The sequence below is a fragment of the Heterodontus francisci genome, chromosome 5 (assembly GCF_036365525.1).
Source record: "Heterodontus francisci isolate sHetFra1 chromosome 5, sHetFra1.hap1, whole genome shotgun sequence".
NCBI lineage: Eukaryota > Metazoa > Chordata > Chondrichthyes > Heterodontiformes > Heterodontidae > Heterodontus > Heterodontus francisci.
Genome location: NC_090375.1, coordinates 204,266,603 through 204,281,323, shown reverse-complemented (window position 1 = coordinate 204,281,323; position 14,721 = coordinate 204,266,603).

The following is a 14,721-nucleotide window of genomic DNA, read 5'->3' as shown; positions in this document are numbered from 1 at the left end:
ACTCTCTCACACTGTCTCACACACACTCACTCTCTCACACTCACACACATTCACTCTCTCACTGTCTCAAACACACTCACTCTCTCACACTGTCTCACACACATTCACCCTCTCACACTGTCTGACACACACTCACTCTCTCACACTGCCTCACACACACTCACTCTCTCACACTCACACACATTCACTCTCTCACTGTCTCAAACACACTCACTCTCTCACACTGTCTCACACACATTCACTCTCTCACACTGTCTGACACACACTCACTCTCTCACACTGCCTCACACATACTCACTCTCTCACACTCGCACACATTCACTCTCTCACACTGTCTCACACACACTCACTCTCTCACACTGCCACAGACACACTCACTCTCACACACTGTCTCACACACTCACTCTCTCACACTGTCTCACACACACTCACTCTCTCTCTGCCTCACACACACTCACTCTCTCACTTTCACACACATTCACTCTCTCAGAGTCTCACACACACTCACTCTCTCACACTGTCTCACACACATTCACTCTCTCACACTGCCTCACACACACTCACTCTCTCACACTGTCTCACACACTCACTCTCTCACACTGCCTCACACACCCTCACTCTCTCACACTGTCTCACACACATTCACTCTCTCACACTTTCTCACACACACTCACTCTCTCTCACACATTCACTCTCTCACACTGTCTCACACAGACTCACTCTCTCACACTGCCTCACGCACACTCACTCTCTCACACTGTCTCACACACTCACTCTCTCACACTGTCTCACACACACTCACTCTCACACTGTCTCACACACATTCACTCTCTCACACTGTCTCACACACACTCACTCTCTCACACTGCCACAGACACACTCACTCTCTCACACTGTCTCACACACTCACTCTCTCACACTCTCTCACACACACTCACTCTCTCACACACATTCACTCTCTCACAGTGTCTCACACACACTCACTCTCTCACACTGCCTCACACACACTCACTCTCTCACACTCACACACATTCACTCTCTCACTTTCTCAAACACACTCACTCTATCACACTGTCTCACACACATTCACCCTCTCACACTGTCTGACACACACTCACTCTCTCACACTGCCTCACACACACTCACTCTCTCACACTCACACACATTCACTCTCTCACTGTCTCAAACACACTCACTCTCTCACACTGTCTCACACACATTCACTCTCTCACACTGTCTCACACACACTCACTCTCTCACACTGCCTCACACACACTCACTCTCTCACACTCGCACACTTTCACTCTCTCACACTGTCTCACACACACTCACTCTCTCACACTGCCACAGACACACTCACTCTCTCACACTGTCTCACACACTCACTCTCTCACACTGTCTCACACACACTCACTCTCTCACACTGTCTCACACACACTCACTCTCTCACACTGCCTCACACACACTCACTCTCTCACTTTCACACACATTCACTCTCTCAGAGTCTCACACACACTCACTCTCTCACACTGTCTCACACACATTCACTCTCTCACACTGCCTCACACACACTCACTCTCTCACACTGTCTCACACACTCACTCTCTCACACTGCCTCACACACCCTCACTCTCTCACACTGTCTCACACACATTCACTCTCTCACACTGTCTCACACACACTCACTCTCTCTCACACATTCACTCTCTCACACTGTCTCACACAGACTCACTCTCTCACACTGCCTCACACACACTCACTCTCTCACACGCACTCACTCTCTCATACTCTCTCACACACATTCACTCTCTCACACTGTCTCACACACATTCACACTCTCACACTGTCTCACACACACTCACTCTCTCACACTGTCTCACACACTCACTCTCTCACACTGTCTCACACACACTCACTCTCTCACACTGTCTCACACACTCTCTCTCAGACTATCTCACACACACTCACACTCTCACACTGCCTCACACACACTCACTCTCTCACACTGTCTCGCACACTCACCTCTCACACACTCACTCTCATGCTGTCGCACACACTCTCACTCTCTGACACAGTCTCACACACACTCATTCTCGCTCACTGCCTCACACACACTCACTCTCTCACACTGTCTCACACACATTCACTCTCTCACACTGCCTCACACACTCTCCCTCTCTGACACTGTCTCACACACACTCACTCTCTCACACTGCCTCACACACACTCACTCTCTCACACTGTCTCACACACACCCACTCTCTCACTGTCTCTCACACATTCACTCTCACACTGTCTCACACACACTCACTCTCTCACACTGCCTCGGACACACTCACTCTCTCACACTGTCTCTCACACACTCGCTCTCTCACACGCACTGCCTCTCTCATATTGTCTCACACACACTCACTCTCTCACACTGCCTCACTCACACTCACTCTCTCACACTGTCTCACACACTCACTCTCTCACACTGTCTCACACACTCACTCTCTCACACTGTCTCACACACACTCACTCTCTCACACACACTCACTCTCTCATAGTGTCTCACACACACTCACTCTCTCACACTGTCTCACACACACTCACTCTCTCACACTCACACACATTCACTCTCTCACTGTCTCAAACACACTGACTCTCTCACACTGTCTCACACACATTCACTCTCTCACACTGTCTCACACACACTCACTCTCTCACACTCTCACACATTCACTCTCTCACTGTCTCAAACACACTCACTCTCTCACACTGTCTCACACACATTCACCCTCTCACACTGTCTGACACACACTCACTCTCTCACACTGCCTCACACACACTCACTCTCTCACACTCACACACATTCGCTCTCTCACTGTCTCAAACACACTCACTCTCTCACACTGTCTCACACATATTCACTCTCTCACACTGTCTGACACACACTCACTCTCTCACACTGCCTCACACACACTCACTCTCTCACACTCACACACATTCACTCTCTCACACTGTCTCACAGACACTCACTCTCTCACACTGTCTCACACACATTCACTCTCTCACACTGTCTCACACACACTCACTCTCTCACACTCACACACATTCACTCTCTCACTGTCTCAAACACACTCACTCTCTCACACTGTCTCACACACATTCACCCTCTCACACTGTCTGACACACACTCACTCTCTCACACTGCCTCACACACACTCACTCTCTCACACTCACACACATTCACTCTCTCACTGTCTCAAACACAATCACTCTCTCACACTGTCTCACACACATTCACCCTCTCACACTGTCTGACACACACTCACTCTCTCACACTGCCTCACACACACTCACTCTCTCACACTCGCACACATTCACTCTCTCAAACTGTCTCACACACACTCACTCTCTCACACTGCCACAGACACACTCACTCTCTCACACTGTCTCACACACTCACTGTCTCACACTGTCTCACACACACTCACTCTCTCACACTGTCTCACACACACTCACTCTCTCACTGCCTCACACACACTCACTCTCTCACTTTCACACACATTCACTCTCTCAGAGTCTCACACACACTCACTCTCTCACACTGTCTCACACACATTCACTCTCTCACACTGCCTCACACACTCACTCTCTCACACTGTCTCACACACTCACTCTCTCACACTGCCTCAAACACCCTCACTCTCTCACACTGTCTCACACACATTCAGTCTCTCACACTTTCTCACACACACTCACTCTCTCTCACATATTCACTCTCTCACACTGTCTCACACAGACTCACTCTCTCACACTGCCTCACTCACACTCACTCTCACACTGTCTCACACACATTCACTCTCTCACACTGTCTCACACACACTCACTCTCTCACACTGCCACAGACACACTCACTCTCTCACACTGTCTCACACACTCACTCTCTCACACTCTCTCACACACACTCACTCTCTCACACACACTCGCTCTCTCATAGTGTCTCACACACACTCACTCTCTCACACTGTCTCACACACACTCACTCTCTCACACTGCCTCACACACACTCACTCTCTCACTTTCACACACATTCACTCTCTCAGAGTCTCACACACACTCACTCTCTCACACTGTCTCACACACATTCACTCTCTCACACTGCCTCACACACATTCACTCTCTCACACTGCCTCACACACACTCAATCTCTCACACTGTCTCACACACTCACTCTCTCACACTGCCTCACACACCCTCACTCTCTCACACTGTCTCACACACATTCACTCTCTCACACTGTCTCACACACACTCACTCTCTCTCACACATTCACTCTCTCACACTGTCTCACACAGACTCACTCTCTCACACTGCCTCACACACACTCACTCTCTCACACGCACTCACTCTCTCATACTGTCTCACACAGATTCACACTCTCACACTGTCTCACACACACTCACTCTCTCACACTGTCTCACACACTCACTCTCTCACACTGTCTCACACACATTCACTCTCTCACACTGCCTCACACACACTCACTCTCTCACACTGTCTCGCACACACTCACTCTCTCACACTGTCTCACCCACACTCACTCTCTCTCACTGCCTCACACACACTTACTCTCTCACACTGTCTCACACACATTCACTCTCTCACACTGCCTCACACACTCTCCCTCTCTGACACTGTCTCACACACACTCACTCTCTCACACTGCCTCACTCACACTCACTCTCACACTGTCTCACACACATTCACTCTCTCACACTGTCTCACACACACTCACTCTCTCACACTGCCACAGACACACTCACTCTCTCACACTGTCTCACACACTCACTCTCTCACACTCTCTCACACACACTCACTCTCTCACACACACTCGCTCTCTCATAGTGTCTCACACACACTCACTCTCTCACACTGTCTCACACACACTCACTCTCTCACACTGCCTCACACACACTCACTCTCTCACTTTCACACACATTCACTCTCTCAGAGTCTCACACACACTCACTCTCTCACACTGTCTCACACACATTCACTCTCTCACACTGCCTCACACACATTCACTCTCTCACACTGCCTCACACACACTCAATCTCTCACACTGTCTCACACACTCACTCTCTCACACTGCCTCACACACCCTCACTCTCTCACACTGTCTCACACACATTCACTCTCTCACACTGTCTCACACACACTCACTCTCTCTCACACATTCACTCTCTCACACTGTCTCACACAGACTCACTCTCTCACACTGCCTCACACACACTCACTCTCTCACACGCACTCACTCTCTCATACTGTCTCACACAGATTCACACTCTCACACTGTCTCACACACACTCACTCTCTCACACTGTCTCACACACTCACTCTCTCACACTGTCTCACACACATTCACTCTCTCACACTGCCTCACACACACTCACTCTCTCACACTGTCTCGCACACACTCACTCTCTCACACTGTCTCACCCACACTCACTCTCTCTCACTGCCTCACACACACTCACTCTCTCACACTGTCTCACACACATTCACTCTCTCACACTGCCTCACACACTCTCCCTCTCTGACACTGTCTCACACACACTCACTCTCTCACACTGCCTCACACACACTCACTCTCTCACACTGTCTCACACACACCAACTCTCTCACTGTCTCACACACATTCACTCTCTCACAATGTCTCACACACACTCACTCTCTCACACTGCCTCACACAAACTCACTCTCTCACACTGTCTCACACTCTCACTCTCTCACACTGTCTCACACACACTCAGTCTCTCACACTGTCTCACACACATTCACTCTCTCACACTGTCTCACACACACTCACTCTCTCACACTGCCTCGGACACACTCACTCTCTCACACTGTCTCTCACACACTCGCTCTCTCACACGCACTCGCTCTCTCATAGTGTCTCACACACACTCACTCTCTCACACTGCCTCACACACACTCACTCTCTCACACACACTCACTCTCTCATAGTGTCTCACACACACTCACTCTCTCACACTGTCTCACACACACTCACTCTCTCACACTGTCTCACACACATTCACTCTCTCACACTGCCTCTCACACACTCACTCTCTCACACTGTCTCACACACACTCACTCTCTCACACTGCCACAGACACACTCACTCTCTCACACTGTCTCACACACTCACTCTCTCACACTGTCTCACACACACTCACTCTCTCACACTGCCTCGGACACACTCACCCTGTCACTCTGTCTCTCACACACTCGCTCTCTCACACTCACACACACACACACACTCTCACACTGTCTCACACACACTCACTCTCACACTGTCTCACACACACTCACTCTCTCACTGTATCACACACATTCACTCTCTCACACTGCCTCACTCACACACACTCTCTCACACTGTCTCACACACTCACTCTCTCACACTGCCTCACACACACTCACTCTCTCACACGCACTCACTCTCTCATACTGTCTCACACACACTCACTCTCTCACACTGTCTCACACACATTCACACTCTCACACTGTCTCACACACACTCACTCTCTCACACTGTCTCACACACTCACTCTCTCACACTGTCTCACACACACTCACACTCTCACACTGTCTCACACACATTCACTCTCTCACACTGTCTGACACACACTCACTCTCTCACACTGCCTCACACACACTCACTCTCTCACACTCGCACACATTCACTCTCTCACACTGTCTCACACACACTCACTCTCTCACACTGCCACAGACACACTCACTCTCTCACACTGTCTCACACACTCACTCTCTCACACTGTCTCACACACACTCACTCTCTCCCACACACTCACTCTCTCATAGTGTCTCACACACACTCACTCTCTCACACTGTCTCACACACACTCACTCTCTCACACTCACACACACACACTCTCTCACACTGTCTCACACACACTCACTCTCTCTCACATATTCACTCTCTCACACTGTCTCACACAGACTCACTCTCTCACACTGCCTCACTCACACTCACTCTCACACTGTCTCACACACATTCACTCTCTCACACTGTCTCACACACACTCACTCTCTCACACTGCCACAGACACACTCACTCTCTCACACTGTCTCACACACTCACTCTCTCACACTCTCTCACACACACTCACTCTCTCACACACACTCGCTCTCTCATAGTGTCTCACACACACTCACTCTCTCACACTGTCTCACACACACTCACTCTCTCACACTGCCTCACACACACTCACTCTCTCACTTTCACACACATTCACTCTCTCAGAGTCTCACACACACTCACTCTCTCACACTGTCTCACACACATTCACTCTCTCACACTGCCTCACACACATTCACTCTCTCACACTGCCTCACACACACTCAATCTCTCACACTGTCTCACACACTCACTCTCTCACACTGCCTCACACACCCTCACTCTTCACACTGTCTCACACACATTCACTCTCTCACACTGTCTCACACACACTCACTCTCTCTCACACATTCACTCTCTCACACTGTCTCACACAGACTCACTCTCTCACACTGCCTCACACACACTCACTCTCTCACACGCACACACTCTCTCATACTGTCTCACACAGATTCACACTCTCACACTGTCTCACACACACTCACTCTCTCACACTGTCTCACACACTCACTCTCTCACACTGTCTCACACACATTCACTCTCTCACACTGCCTCACACACACTCACTCTCTCACACTGTCTCGCACACACTCACTCTCTCACACTGTCTCACCCACACTCACTCTCTCTCACTGCCTCACACACACTCACTCTCTCACACTGTCTCACACACATTCACTCTCTCACACTGCCTCACACACTCTCCCTCTCTGACACTGTCTCACACACACTCACTCTCTCACACTGCCTCACACACACTCACTCTCTCACACTGTCTCACACACACCAACTCTCTCACTGTCTCACACACATTCACTCTCTCACAATGCCTCACACACACTCACTCTCTCACACTGCCTCACACAAACTCACTCTCTCACACTGTCTCACACTCTCACTCTCTCACACTGTCTCACACACACTCAGTCTCTCACACTGTCTCACACACATTCACTCTCTCACACTGTCTCACACACACTCACTCTCTCACACTGCCTCGGACACACTCACTCTCTCACACTGTCTCTCACACACTCGCTCTCTCACATGCACTCCCTCTCTCATAGTGTCTCACACACACTCACTCTCTCACACTGCCTCACACACACTCACTCTCTCACACACACTCACTCTCTCATAGTGTCTCACACACACTCACTCTCTCACACTGTCTCACACACACTCACTCTCTCACACTGTCTCACACACATTCACTCTCTCACACTGCCTCTCACACACTCACTCTCTCACACTGTCTCACACACACTCACTCTCTCACACTGCCACAGACACACTCACTCTCTCACACTGTCTCACACACTCACTCTCTCACACTGTCTCACACACACTCACTCTCTCACACTGCCTCGGACACACTCACCCTGTCACTCTGTCTCTCACACACTCGCTCTCTCACACTCACACACAAACACACACTCTCACACTGTCTCACACACGCTCACTCTCACACTGTCTCACACACACTCACTCTCTCACTGTATCACACACATTCACTCTCTCACACTGCCTCACTCACACTCACTCTCTGACACTGTCTCACACACTCACTCTCTCACACTGCCTCACACACACTAACTCTCTCACACGCACTCACTCTCTCATACTGTCTCACACACACTCACTCTCTCACACTGTCTCACACACACTCACTCTCTCACACTGTCTCACACACACTCACTCTCTCCCACACACTCACTCTCTCATAGTGTCTCACACACACTCACTCTCTCACACTGTCTCACACACACTCACTCTCTCACACTCACACACACACACTCTCTCACACTGTCTCACACACACTCACTCTCTCACACTGTCTCACACACACTCACTCTCTCACACTGCCTCACACACACTCACTCTCTCACTTTCACACACATTCACTCTCTCAGAGTCTCACACACACTCACTCTCTCACACTGTCTCACACACATTCACTCTCTCACACTGCCTCACACACACTCAATCTCTCACACTGTCTCACACACTCACTCTCTCACACTGCCTCACTCACCCTCACTCTCTCACACTGTCTCACACACATTCACTCTCTCACACTGTCTCACACACACTCACTCTCTCTCACACATTCACTCTCTCACACTGTCTCACACAGACTCACTCTCTCACACTGCCTCACACACACTCACTCTCTCACACGCACTCACTCTCTCATACTGTCTCACACAGATTCACACTCTCACACTGTCTCACACACACTCACTCTCTCACACTGTCTCACACACTCACTCTCTCACACAGTCTCACACACATTCACTCTCTCACACTGCCTCACACACACTCACTCTCTCACACTGTCTCGCACACACTCACTCTCTCACACTGTCTCACCCACACTCACTCTCTCTCACTGCCTCACACACACTCACTCTCTCACACTGTCTCACACACATTCACTCTCTCACACTGCCTCACACACATTCCCTCTCTGACACTGTGTCACACACACTCACTCTCTCACACTGCCTCACACACACTCACTCTCTCACACTGTCTCACACACACCCACTCTCTCACTGTCTCACACACATTCACTCTCTCACACTGTCTCACACACACTCACTCTCTCACACTGCCAGAGACACACTCACTCTCTCACACTGTCTCACACACTCCCTCTCTCACACTGTCTCACACACACTCACTCTCTCACACACACTCACTCTCTCATAGTGTCTCACACACACTCACTCTCTCACACTGTCTCACACACACTCACTCTCTCACACTCACACACATTCACTCTCTCACTGTCTCAAACACACTCACTCACTCACACTGTCTCACACACATTCACTCTCTCACACTGTCTGACACACACTCACTCTCTCACACTGCCTCACACACACTCACTCTCTCACACTCGCACACATTCACTCTCTCACACTGTCTCACACACGCTCACTCTCTCACACTGCCACAGACACACTCACTCTCTCACACTGTCTCACACACTCACTCTCTCACACTGTCTCACACACACTCACTCTCTCACACACACTCACTCTCTCATAGTGTCTCACACACACTCACTCTCTCACACTGTCTCACACACACTCACTCTCTCACACTGTCTCACACACACTCACTCGCTCACAGTGCCTCACACACACTCACTCTCTCACTCTCACGCACATTCACTCTCTCAGAGTCTCACACACACTCACTCTCTCACACTGTCTCACACACATTCACTCTCTCACACTGTCTCACACACACTCACTCTCTCACACTGTCTCACACACTCACTCTCTCACACTGCCTCACACACCCTCACTCTCTCACACTGTCTCACACACACTCACTCTCTCTCACACATTCATTCTCTCACACTGTCTCACACAGACTCACTCTCTCACACTGCCTCACACACATTAACTCTCTCACACGCACTCACTCTCTCATACTGTCTCACACACACTCACTCTCTCACAATGTCTCACACACATTCACACTCTCACACTGTCTGACACACACTCACTCTCACACTGCCTCACACACACTCACTCTCTCACACTCACACACATTCACTCTCTCACACTGTCTCACACACACTCACTCTCTCACACTGCCACAGACACACTCACTCTCTCACATTGTCTCACACAATCACTCTCTCACACTGTCTCACACACACTCACTCTCTCACACACACTCACTCTCTCATAGTGTCTCACACACACTCACTCTCTCACACTGTCTCACACACACTCACTCTCTCACACTCACACACATTCACTCTCTCACACTGTCTCACACACACTCACTCTCTCACACTGCCTCGGACACACTCAACCTCTCACTCTGTCTCTCACACACTCGCTCTCTCACACTCACACACACACACACACTCTCACACTGTCTCACACACACTCACTCTCACACTGTCTCACACACACTCACTCTCTCACTGTATCACACACATTCACTCTCTCACACTGCCTCACTCACACTCACTCTCTCACACTGTCTCACACACTCACTCTCTCACTGTCTCACACACACTCACTCTCACTCTGTCTCACACACATTCACTCTCTCACACTGTCTCACACACTCACTCTCTCACACTGCCACAGACACACTCACTCTCTCACACTGTCTCACACACTCACTCTCTCACACTGTCTCACACACACTCACTCTCTCACACACACTCACTCTCTCATAGTGTCTCACACACACTCACTCTCTCACACTGTCTCACACACACTCACTCTCTCACACTGTCTCACACACATTCACTCTCTCACACTGCCTCACACACACTCACTCTCTCACACTGTCTCACACACACTCATTCTCTCACACTGCCACAGACACACTCACTCTCTCACACTGTCTCACACACTCACTCTCTCACACTGTCTCACACACACTCACTCTCTCACACACACTCACTCTCTCATAGTGTCTCACACACACTCACTCTCTCACACTTTCTCACACACACTCACTCTCTCACACTCACACACATTCACTCTTTCACACTGTCTCACACACACTCACTCTCTCACACTGCCTCGGACACACTCACCCTGTCACTCTGTCTCTCACACACTCGCTCTCTCACACTCACGCACACACACACACTCTCACACTGTCCACACACACACTCACTCTCACACTGTCTCACACACACTCACTCTCTCACTGTATCACACACATTCACTCTCACACTGCCTCACTCACACTCACTCTCTCACACTGTCTCACACACTCACTCTCTCACACTGCCTCACACACACTCACTCTCTCACACGCACTCACTCTCTCATACTGTCTCACAAACACCCACTCTCTCACACTGTCTCACACACATTCACACTCTCACACTGTCTCACACACACTCACTCTCTCACACTGTCTCACACACTCACTCTCTGACACTGTCTCACACACACTCACACTCTCACACTGTCTCACACACATTCACTCTCTCACACTGCCTCACACACACTCACTCTCTCACACTGTCTCGCACACATTCACTCTCTCACACTGTCTCACACACACTCACACTCTCACACTGCCTCACACACACTCACTCTCTCACACTGTCTCGCACACTCACCTCTCACACACTCCCTCTCATGCTGTCGCGCACACTCTCACTCTCTGACACTGTCTCACACACACTCACTCTCTCTCACTGCCTCACACACACTCACTCTCTCACACTGTCTCACACACATTCACTCTCTCACACTGCCTCACACACTCTCCCTCTCTGACACTGTCTCACACACACTCACTCTCTCACACTGCCTCACACACACTCACTCTCTCACACTGTCTCACACACACCCACTCTCTCACTGTCTCACACACATTCACTCTCTCACAATGTCTCACACACACTCACTCTCTCACACTGCCTCACACAAACTCACTCTCTCACACTGTCTCACACTCTCACTCTCTCACACTGTCTCACACACACTCAGTCTCTCACACTGTCTCACACACATTCACTCTCTCACACTGTCTCACACACACTCACTCTCTCACACTGCCTCGGACACACTCACTCTCTCACACTGTCTCTCACACACTCGCTCTCTCACACGCACTCCCTCTCTCATAGTGTCTCACACACACTCACTCTCTCACACTGCCTCACACACACTCACTCTCTCACACACACTCACTCTCTCATAGTGTCTCACACACACTCACTCTCTCACACTGTCTCACACACACTCACTCTCTCACACTGTCTCACACACATTCACTCTCTCACACTGCCTCTCACACACTCACTCTCTCACACTGTCTCACACACACTCACTCTCTCACACTGCCACAGACACACTCACTCTCTCACACTGTCTCACACACTCACTCTCTCACACTGTCTCACACACACTCACTCTCTCACACTGCCTCGGACACACTCACCCTGTCACTCTGTCTCTCACACACTCGCTCTCTCACACTCACACACACACACACACTCTCACACTGTCTCACACACACTCACTCTCACACTGTCTCACACACACTCACTCTCTCACTGTCTCACACACTCACTCTCTCACACTGCCTCACACACACTCACTCTCTCACACGCACTCACTCTCTCATACTGTCTCACACACACTCACTCTCTCACACTGCCTCACACACACTCACTCTCTCACACTGTCTCGCTCACATTCACTCTCTCACACTGTCTCGCACACTCACCTCTCACACACTCCCTCTCATGCTGTCGCGCACACTCTCACTCTCTGACACTGTCTCACACACACTCACTCTCTCTCACTGCCTCACAAACACTCACTCTCTCACACTGTCTCACACTCATTCACTCTCTCACACTGCCTCACACACTCTCCCTCTCTGACACTGTCTCACACACACTCACTCTCTCACACTGCCTCACACACACTCACTCTCTCACACTGTCTCACACACACCCACTCTCTCACTGTCTCACACACATTCACTCTCTCACAATGTCTCTCACACACTCGCTCTCTCACACGCACTCCCTCTCTCATAGTGTCTTACACACACTCACTCTCTCACACTGTCTCACACACACTCACTCTCTCACACTCACACACACACACACACTCTCACACTGTCTCACACACACTCACTCTCTCACTGTATCACACACATTCACTCTCTCACACTGCCTCACTCACACTCACTCTCTCACACTGTCTCACACACTCACTCTCTCACACTATCTCACACACACTCACTCTCACACTGTCTCACACACATTCACTCTCTCACACTGTCTCACACACACTCACTCTCTCACACTGCCACAGACACACTCACTCTCTCACACTGTCTCACACACTCACTCTCTCACACTGTCTCACACAAACTCACTCTCTCACACACACTCACTCTCTCATAGTGTCTCACACACACTCACTCTCTCACACTGTCTCAAACACACTCACTCTCTCACACTCACACACATTCACTCTCTCACTGTCTCAAACACACTCACTCTCTCACACTGTCTCACACACATTCACTCTCTCACACTGTCTGACACACACTCACTCTCTCACACTGCCTCACACAAACTCACTCTCTCTCACTCGCACACATTCACTCTCTCACACTGTCTCACACACGCTCACTCTCTCACACTGCCACAGACACACTCACTCTCTCACACTGTCTCACACACTCACTCTCTCACACTGTCTCACACACCCTCACTCTCTCACACACACCCACTCTCTCATAGTGTCTCACACACACTCACTCTCTCACACTTTCTCACACACACTCACTCTCTCACACTCACACACACACACACTCTCTCACACTGTCTCACACACACTCACTCTCTCACACTGCCTCACACACACTCACTCTCTCACTCTCACACACATTCACTCTCTCAGAGTCTCACACACACTCACTCTCTCACACTGTCTCACACACATTCACTCTCTCACACTGTCTCACACACACTCACTCTCTCACACTGTCTCACACACTCACTCTCTCAC